Source organism: Cherax quadricarinatus, chromosome 46 (assembly GCF_038502225.1).
Source record: "Cherax quadricarinatus isolate ZL_2023a chromosome 46, ASM3850222v1, whole genome shotgun sequence".
Classification (NCBI taxonomy): Eukaryota; Metazoa; Arthropoda; class Malacostraca; order Decapoda; family Parastacidae; genus Cherax; species Cherax quadricarinatus.
Window position 1 is genome coordinate 8,512,377 of NC_091337.1, and position 10,293 is coordinate 8,522,669.

Genomic DNA, 10,293 nt, shown 5'->3' on the forward strand with positions numbered 1-10,293 from the left:
AAGTACATGTGTACAGATCATAGCTGACAGCACTGACATACTATATAGAAAGCCCCTTGTTATGCAGAGCATTTCGGGCAAAGTAGGTTCATTTTGTCCTAAGATGCGACTCACACCCAGTCCACTAACACCTAGGTACCTATTTACTGCTAGGTGAACATGGACAGCAGGTGTCTTAATGAAACACGTCCTAATGTTTTCATCCGTACCTGGGATCGACCCCCGAACCTCAGTGTGTGAGGTGAGTGTGCTAACACTCGAACTACGTAGTGGAGGCAGGAACCATACACAGTTTTAAGACGAGGTTTGATAAAGCTCATGGAGCGGGGAGAGAGAGGACCCAGTAGCAACCGGTGAAGAGGCGGGGCCAGGAGCTAAGACTCGACCCCTGCAACCACAAATAGGTGAGTACAGCTTGGAACATCTTGGAGAAAGACTAAAAAAAAGACCCTTAATACAAGTGGGTCACATTATTTTTATTTTACTTGGTTATCATGGGTTAAATTTACACAATGTAAAAAAAAAATGTGGTCATAACATATGTGTGCCCTCAAGACCATTGTAAAAAAAAAAATTATATGTTAAGTATGCATCAGCTAAATAAAAACTTATTGAGCTGTGGCTCGTACGTTGGATTGAGTGCAGCCAGCAGTAACAGCCTGGTTGATCAGGCCCTGATCCACCATGAGGCCTGGTCACAGACCGGGCCGCGGGGGCGTTGACCCCCGGAACTCTCTCCAGGTAGTCCTCCGGAATTTCTGATCCCAATAAAGTCTTCGATCCCACTCACACAGTATCATGCTGTAATCCGAATAAAGTCTTCCTCGATCGTCATTCATACTGTATCATACCATAATCCTAGAAAGAGCCACATATCGTAAACTCAGCTATAATAATCAGCAGATTTAGCTGATACTGCCGACTGATATAAGGTCTGACTTCTCTGACATTTTTGGGTTATCCCAGGTTCTCTACACATATACTGCTATGTATGATAATGTATGTAACTGTAAGTAAGTAAGTAAGTTTATTCAGGTATACGCAAATACAGTTACATAGAATTATCATACATAGCAGCACATGTGTAGAGAACGTAGGATAACCCAAAAAAGTCAGACAGAGTGACTTATTTGCATTGGGGTCCTTGAATAAACTTACTTGCCTCATATTTCTAGAGAGAGATTTAAGTAACTTGCTGTGTACACGAGCTACACTGTAGTGAGCCGAGTGCTCGATGTGTATTATAATAATAATATCTTTATTTTACTACAAGTACATGTACAGGATATACAGTCCTAGCTGATAACAATGACATACTACTATATAGAAAATCCCTTGTTATGCTCCGCATTTCGGGCAAATTAGGTCAGTGTCCCAGGATGCGACCCACACCAGTCGACCAGGTACCCATTTTACTGATGGGGAACATAGACAACAGGTGGAAAGAAACACGTCCAATGTTTCTACTCATGTTTCTACTCTGGCTGGGAATCGAACCCAGGCCCTCGCCTTGTGTGAAGCGAGAGCGTTAACCACCAGGCCACCAGAGCCCCTACATTCTAACCAGAGTAAAACTTTACTTCACTAGTAATTCAGAACGTAGATTTGAGATGAAATGAAACTAATTAAAGTTCCCCCGTTGGGATACCTAATTAATACCGTATACCTGGAGGGTGTTTCGGGGGTCAACGCCCCCGTGGCCCGGTCCATGACCAGACCTAGCTGTGGATCAGGGCTTGATCAACCAGGCTGTTACTTCTGGCACATGCAAACCGACGTACGAACCACAGCCCGATTGGTCGGGAATTGACTTTAGGTGTTAGTATGTTGAGTGCCAGTATGTGCAGTATGTCGATTAAATTTGTAATCCTTGTGTTTCAGGGACTACTGGAGATAGCTACCAAGGCGACGACATATAGTAATCCATAAAATTTGTTTTAAATTCTTTAATTAATTGGTAAGGTTTGTCAGGAAACAAGACAAGTGTTTCCTGACGCGGGCCTTTGGAGCTTTGGTCATCTGACCGAGGCCTTCCACTGGCTTACCGGTCCACCCCTTTAAAAATAATGGTCATTTATAACCAATTGATAGTTTATAATTAATAACAGTAATAAAATGTTGTCGATAATTCGATCTTGCATTCATCTGTGTTGAAGAGTAGCGACGGTCCCAGGGCCGTATGACCCATACTGCCAGAAACATATATTTTCCTCTCATGTCCGCTGCTCGTATCAATCGGGAGTATGTGTCTCGTTGGAAATAAATGGTATCAAATACCGACACAGTGGAAATATAAACACATATGCAGTATAATGTGATCCTTTATTGACAACGTTTCACCCACACAGTGGGCTTTTTCAAGTCACACACAGATCTACCTGGGGTGGAAGGTACGGGAGTATTTATAGTCATGTTCAGAATGTTGAGGTCAGGTGGAGAATGCTGCATCTGACGATCTACCGGGTGGAGTTATAGAGTCTTGGGTAGCTTGGCAGGGGTATTGGACAAGTTGTGAGTAGACCTTCTGCAGTGTTCTATGTTCTTATGTGGGATAGCGATGAAGAAGTTTCTTGGCGAGTGGTTCAGCTATGTTATAGAAGCCGTTGTTCTGGTTGAAATTGTTGGTTATAGAGATAAGCGATGATTCCAAGATTCTTCGGTATTGAGTGTTGTCTTCTGTGGCGATAAGTCTTGAGTTTCTGTAGTTAATTAAATGGTTGTGTGAATTGCGATGTTGTACACAGGCATTCCTTGTATCGTCAGTCCTGCTTGCATATTGGTGTTCTGAAATACGTGTTTGGAGGTCTCTTGATGTTTCGCCCACATACAATTTGTTGCAGTCATTACAAGGGATTATGTATACCCCTGCAGAGGATGGAGGCTTGTCCTGTCTACTATTGGTGATGTCCTTGATGGTCGTGGTTGTGGAGGTAGATACTTGGAATGATGTATTGGAAAAGATGTTGGAAACATGTTTGGCAATGGAGTTGGTGGGGAGGACTATGTATCTCTTCTCGGCAGTGTCTTCTCTGGGTGTGTTGAAGATGTTTAATGCCCGCCGTCTGCAGTCTCTGATGAAGTGACGAGGATAGTGGAGTTTAGAAAATACTTGTTCAATTATAGTGCATTCTTCCTCAAGGAACTCATTGCTGCAGATTCTGAGTGCACGCAGGAAGAAGCCTATAATTACACCACGTTTGGTTTTGGTGTCGTGGTGAGAGTAGAAGTGGAGAAGATCGTTTTGGTTGGTGGGTTTTCGATAGACTTTAAAACGAAGTTCGTGGTCAGCTTTGCAGAGCAGAACATCAAGGAAAGGAAGAGTGTTGTCGACTTCTTCTTCAAGTGTGAACTGGATTGAAGGCTCGACCTAGTTGAGCTTGTCTTGGAGAGCTTGAACGTTGAAGCGTTTAGGAGTTATGAGGAAAATGTCGTCAACATAACGGAGCCAGCTCCGTTATGTTGACGACATTCTCCTCATAACTCCTAAACGCTTCAACGTTCAAGCTCTCCAAGACAAGCTCAACCAGGTCGAGCCTTCAATCCAGTTCACACTTGAAGAAGAATGTCGTCAACATAACGGACCCAGCTCCGTTATGTTGACGACATTCTCCTCATAACTCCTAAAAGCTTCAACGTTCAAGCTCTCCAAGACAAGCTCAACCAGGTCGAGCCTTCAATCCAGTTCACACTTGAAGAAGAAGTCGACAACACTCTTCCTTTCGTGTGGAAAAAGACACTTATGTACAGTTCAGGACATTTATTAAAGGAAACGTTTCACCACGAGTGTCTTCTTCAGTCCTAATACAGAGAAAACTAAGAAAACATTTATATATATAGTGGCAGGAGTCAGGTGAGGTGACGCGTGGGTAGAGGTGGTAGTAGTAGTAGTAATACGAAATACAGTACTTCCGCCAAGTGCAAGATCAACCAGGCTGTGATAGATATATGGGTCTGCGGGCCGCCGACAGTAGCAGCTTAGTTGATCATCTCATGTCACTGTCCAGTTTTAAATGTTGAAAGCAAGATTTGTAGTTCATATGCAATTATTATTATTATTATTATTATTATTATTATTATTATTATTATTATTATTATTATTATTATTATTATTATTATTATATTGAGTGTGTTAAGTTTGTGCGGGTTATTCAGCGCTGCATGGTAATAGGATACTGACATTAAGACAGAGAAGCTTGAGAGGTGAGACAAGGTTGAGGCAAGTCATGGTGCAGTAATTCAGTTTCAGTTAATAAGTCATAGAGTGAAAATGCACTTGAAGGTGTAACTCCCAGAGAAAAGGAAAGGCAACTGTAAGATTGTTAGGTCACTGAAGAAAATTTGAAAAATGAAACTGACGTGCTCTATGGTAAATGTAACAATCTGTATCCTCAGTGGTTATGGGCGCTTCTCCATGAGATGACCATGCATAAATTTGATGTGTTCAATACGTAGTCATGAAAGTACCATTTATTTCAACCGACGGAAATGAAAAGAAGATCGACAGCTTAAATGCAATTTGATTACAAACAGTTAAGTATTCTTTAACCTACACCAACGACACAGCCATCTCACTGTGATTCCACATCAAAAATTAATAATCGGACAGGGCAGCCCTCTTTTGGAGATTGGAAGGTCCTTAGCTGCAGAACGTGCAGAGTAGTTTGGAAATTCATTTCATTTAACACAAGAATGTCCAGACACTCAAGAAAAGAGAGCTTATATGTGTCTGTTAGAAATGTGTCACATCCAATATTGAATGCGAAGGATGTGAACGATCAGAAGTCTGTATAGTTTTTAACACACTTTGGTAGTCCTAGACTTCATTAATTGTCACTGAACTTCCCACAACACTTCCTCCAGGGATTTGGTTGCACTCAGCTCACACACACTGAGGTCCGGGGTTCAATTCCCAGATACGGCAGGAAGCGTTAGGACGTGTTTCCTCAAGGCACCTACTGTCCATGTTCACTCATCAGTAAAATGGGTACCTGAGTATTAGTCGACTGGTGTGGGTCGCATCCTGGGACAAAACTGACCTAATTTGCCCGAAATGCTCTGCATAACAAGCGGCTTTCTATATAGTAGTATGTAATTTATGTCAACTAGGTCTGTATACCTTGTACATGTACTTGTAGATATAAAGATGTTATATTATTATAGTATGACGGTGGCACTGTCATACGTTATGCTAGTACAAACGCTGGGCTGGTGGTCACTTAGTTGCAGTTAGCAGCTGACAAGACTTCTCATCGTGCCCTGACATACAACCTCAAATTTTCGGTGTCCAAAACACATTCCCTTAATTTCACAAGACATTTGTGGCCATACGGGTTTAGAGCTTTGTCATGAATATAATATTTCTGTCATCTCACACTGCCCACTCATAAGGGCCACTTATCACGAATTGTCAAACTCCATAAGTCCATGAGTTATGGCATAAAATTTTGTATTTGTCTGCCAGATTAAGACAGCAAACCTTTCTATAATTTTCAGTCTGATTTGTCATACTAGATTCCCATTTAAATGCCGTTTTGTTGTCGATCTTTAAAGCTAGATCAGTTTATTTCTCGTGTAACTCAGAAATATAAGTAACTATGGCCAGAGTGCTCGAAGACCTATTGTGACCCCTGTAATCCTCTTTTTTTTCTTTACCACCCACAGGACGAGCATGGGGTGAACAATATTATCATTACACTCACAGGGAAGCATAAACTAGTGAGAGTCATACAGCCCTGGGGAATGAGAAGCAATCAGGATTGATCCGAGGAGAGTGGTTCCAATTCCTTTGATTAAGAGCCCTTTACCAGTGTCAAGATTGGGATGCACAATAAACTAGTCGCTCAGAATATTGCTTGGTGATGCGTAAGCAAGTCTTAACTCTCATCAGCAGACTGTCAGCTTCCATTTCCATTGGGGTGGCCCGGTGGCCTGGTGGCTAAAGCTCCCGCTTCACACACGGAGGGCCCGGGTTCGATTCCCGGCGGGTGGAAACATTTCGACACGTTTCCTTACACCTGTTGTCCTGTTCACCTAGCAGCAAATAGGTACCTGGGTGTTAGTCGACTGGTGTGGGTCGCATCCTGGGGGACAAGATTAAGGACCCCAATGGAAATAAGTTAGTCCTCGATGACGCACTGACTTTCTTGGGTTATCCTGGGTGGCTAACCCTCCGGGGTTAAAAATCCGAACGAAATCTTTGATTGTCAGCAAAATGTTAACTTTGAATCACGTCGCACTTCCTTGCAGTATCAATATTCTGACTTGGAATTTGGATCAAGACATTTATGTACGAGTATAGTTCAGAACATTAATTAAAGGAGACGTTTCGCTGCGAGTGGCTTTTTCAGTCCTAATACAGAGTAACCTAAAATAGGGTATTAAAGCCAAGAAATCCACATGTGGTGAAAAGTTTCTTTTAATGTTCTGAACTGTACATATAAGTGTCTTTATCCACTGCTTGTCGGTCTCAGCATACAATTTTCAACTTTGCTGAACTGGGCCGTCCTGTTTGTATCCAAGGTTTGAGGAGATCGACACTGCTTTTCGTAACGAGAAGCTGAAAAGTGCCAACACTGACAGCATCATTCTTCCTTCAAACACATTGTTCTATCCGTACTGTGCTCGATTTTGAGAATAACGATAAAGAGGAATTACTCACTGGAGTTGCACCTTCACATCGTGTCAGATGAATATTTGTTGAGTCCACACCATTGTCTTGAGTGCCGCCAAAACCAACAGCATTTCTAAGCAAGAAAGCCAAGAAATAAAAATTCTGCCTTCTGGGCAACAACAGTAAATGCACAGTTGGAAAAAGGGGAAGCCCGTCGTCATTCGAAAAGGAAAACTACTTTATTCGGATTATTAACCAAAAAAGGTAGCAACTCAGGATAACTCAGTGAAGCCAGTCATTATGGTTTGTTTCCACCGGGGTCCAATTTTTTTTAAGCCCTTCAACAGAACGTGACACACAACAATCGACTACTTTCAAGGTATCTGTACACTGTAACGAGGCAGGAGATATTAGGAGACTTGCCCATAGGAGACAAGAATCACAGGAAGAACTAAAAGCCATAGAGGAAATTGAAAAAAAAAATACTTCTTCTCTTATGCCAAATCTAAGGGAAAAACATCATCCAGTATTGGGCCCCTGCTTAGACAGGACGGGACATACACAGATGATATCCAAGGATAGCACAGATGATAGCCCAGTGTTCAGCGAGCCACTACCCACTTTAAGGGTCGACAATTCTAACTCCACAAGACTCTGAAGAGGCAACTAATGACATGCCCATGCACTCTGTCCCAGGCCCAGACTCATGGAACTCCGTGTTCATCAAGAATTGCAAGAAGCCCCTATCGCGTGCCTTCAGCATTTTATGGAGAGGGAGCATGGACACAGGGGTCATCCCACACGCACTAAAAGCAACAGACATAGCCCCACCCCACAAAGGTGGCAGTAAAGCAATTGCAAAGAACTACAGACCGATAGCACTAATATCCCATATAAAAATCTTTGAGAGGGTTCTAAGAAGCAAGATAGCCAGCCACCTAGATACCCATCAGTTACACAACCCAGGGCAACACAGATTTAGAGCAGGTCGCTCCTGCCTGTCCCAGCTACTGGACCACTATGACAAGGTCCTGGATGCTGTAGAGGATAAACAAAATACAGATGTAGTATACACAGACTTTGCAAAAGCTTTCGACAAGTGTGACCATGGTGTAATAGCACACAAAATGCGGGATAAAGGAATAACGGGAAAAGTTGGTAGATGGATCTACAACTTCCTGACAAATAGAACACAAAGAGTAATAGTAAACAGGGTAAAGTCCCAGGCAGCCATGGTAAAAAGCTCTGTTCCACAAGGCACAGTACTCGCTCCCATTCTATTCCTCCTCCTCCTTTCTGACATAGAGATGTAAGCCATAGCTCCGTGTCTTCTTTTGCGGATGACACCTGGATCACCATGGCAGTGACGTCCATCGAAGACACCGCGAGACTCCAAGCGGACATCAACCAAATCTTCGAATGGGCCACTCAAAACAATATGAAGCTCAACGAGGAGAAAATTTCAACTACTCAGATATGGAAAACTTGAAGAAATTAAAAATGTGTCAGGGTATACCACAAATTCTAACCATACAATAGAGCGGAAAAGTAATGTGAAGGACCTGGGAGTGATAATGTCAGAGGATCTCACCTTCAAAGATCACAACAATGTATCTACCTCATCCGCTAGGAAAATGATAGGATGGATAATGAGAACCTTCAAAACTAGGGACGCCAAGCCCATGATGATTCTCTTCAAATCGCTTGTGCTCTCTAGGCTGGAATACTGCTGTACACTAACGGCCCCCTTCAAGGCTGGCGACATTGCAGACCTGGAGAGTGTACAAAAAACTTTCACGGCACACATAAGTGCGATAAGGCACCTAAACTACTGGGAACAGTTGAAGGTCCTTGATCTGTATTCCCTCGAACGCAGGCGAGAGAGATATATGATAATATACACTTGAAAGTTCCTGGAGGGATTGGTACCAGACCTGCATACAAAAATCACTCCATATGAAAACAAGACTCGGCAGGAGATGCAACATTACCCCGATGAAAAGCAGGGGCGCCATGAGAGACAACACAATAAGTGTCCGGGACCCAAGACTGTTCAATTGCCTCCCAGCATACATAAGGGGATTACCAATAGACCCCTGGCTGTCTTCAAGAAGGCACTGGACGGACACCTAAAGTCAGTATCTGACCAACCGGGCTGTGGTTCGTACGTCAGCTTGCGTGCGGCCAGCAGTAACAGCCTGGTTGATCAGACCCTGATACACCATGAGGCCTGGTCTCAGACCGGGCCGCGGGGGCATTGACCCCCGAAACCCTCTCCAGGTAAACGCACCGTCTCGTGTGAGGGTTAGACCCCACTGCCCCTTGTAGTTGCGGCTTTAAGTGCACGTTAACAGAATCTATTTTAGGCTAACCCAGTAAATCAGCTCATAGACAGACTTTAATATTCTGACATCACATTGAGTAACAGGGTCGAAAAATGCTGCCCAGTCTTCACTTCATATTTCAATTATATCTCAAAGTATGTTTCTTCAATCTAACTTACATAGATATTGCTGCCATCATATTTATACAGACATAACATGTTAGTGTAGCTGCCAGGTTCATAGAAACACCACCATGATAGTGTTGCAGCCACCATATTAATATAGATACCATCATGATAATGGTGTAGGCACCATATCGACACAAACAACGCCATGATATTGTAGCTAGCCAGTAGCCCGACACGGTGGCAGGTGATATAACGATATATGGGCATTAAAGCCATCAACCGGACAAAGTCATTTGGGACACAAACTCGTTTTTAGTACATTATTATAATAAAAAAGAAGCGCTAAGCCACAAGGGCTATACAGCGCTGCGTTTTTAGTACAGTAGTTCCTGATACAGTTAAAATTTCAAGAAAATTTTGTGTATACACAACGAGAAGTATACTTCTTTGTGTAAAAGCATATCCTACTTCACCCTCTTGGGGGGGGACCTTGAGTCTGGCGCAGAGCTCTTAATCCAAGGAGTTGGAGCTACCCTCCCCTTCGGATCAATCCCGATTACCTCATTCTCCAGTCGCTATGACCCTTACGGTTTTAATGCGTCCTCGTGAACTTGATAAAAGTACACACCTTATTGTAAACACAATAATATACTACAGCCAAGCTGGGGATATTGCCAGGAGCGAGACAACATCATGCACTTCATTAATATCCGCACTTAGCAGAGAAAACTCATCACGTTCGGTCCGTTCTGGACCACTGACAATTTCAGTTGCGGCTTCACAAATGGTCCGGTTGGACCGAATTTTATTTGTGAATTGTTGCAGCCACGGTACTGCAACTTTTATTATCCACCGTCAAATATTACTATTATAAATAAACGCTAAACCCATAAGGGTCCACCGTCATGCAGTTTTTACCCATTTGCTTTTCTAACCATTTTTGCACTTTATTAAGTGTAAGAGAACTGAAAAGTGTAGTAATATTATATAATCACCTCCTGGGAGGTTCCTTGATGCTGGTGAAGGGCTCTCTGCTTAAGGAATTGAAGCAGCCCTCACCTTCCTTGGATCGAACCTGAATGCCTCCCATTCCCCCCCCAGGTCCCTTTATGACCCCTACGGGTTTAGTGCTGCCCCATAAATGTAAAAATAATTGTATAGAGTAAGCAGGTTGTCTTGTACAATATTTATAATAACTTGTCTCTCACACTTATTATGATAAGATTAACTC